We start from the raw sequence: 428 nt of genomic DNA, 5'->3' as shown, positions 1-428 counted from the left end.
GTGAACGCCCAAAGAATGTTGTACTTTCTTCTGATATAACTATATATGTATATATTTTCTTTTCTCTTCTTTTCTTTTTAGAGAGAGAGAGAAATAAAGTGATAAGTTCTTTGAAAAGTTTATTGTCTCCAGTGTTCATAATAAAGAAGGTCGCTGCTGTGGAGGGCAAGATGGGCGTCCGAACATCGCAGACGCTCCACCATCTCCCTCCCTGTCCTGATCTCCATCCCGTCGTGTCCTTCGAAGACGCCAGTCAGCACTGCAGTTACAGTCACATCAGCAGTACCTTTGACTGCAGCCTCTACTGGACTCCGCAGGCACCATCATACGAGATCTGGTCCTCAAACACTTGAGTCTAAGACCTGAGTCTGAGGCAGAGCTAAGACTCGAATCCAAGACTCCTCTGCGCCCCGATCGAATATCTAAGA

This window comes from Penaeus monodon, chromosome 24 (assembly GCF_015228065.2).
Source record: "Penaeus monodon isolate SGIC_2016 chromosome 24, NSTDA_Pmon_1, whole genome shotgun sequence".
NCBI lineage: Eukaryota > Metazoa > Arthropoda > Malacostraca > Decapoda > Penaeidae > Penaeus > Penaeus monodon.
The sequence above is the reverse complement of the archived record's forward strand: the minus strand, read 5'-3'. Positions refer to the sequence as shown.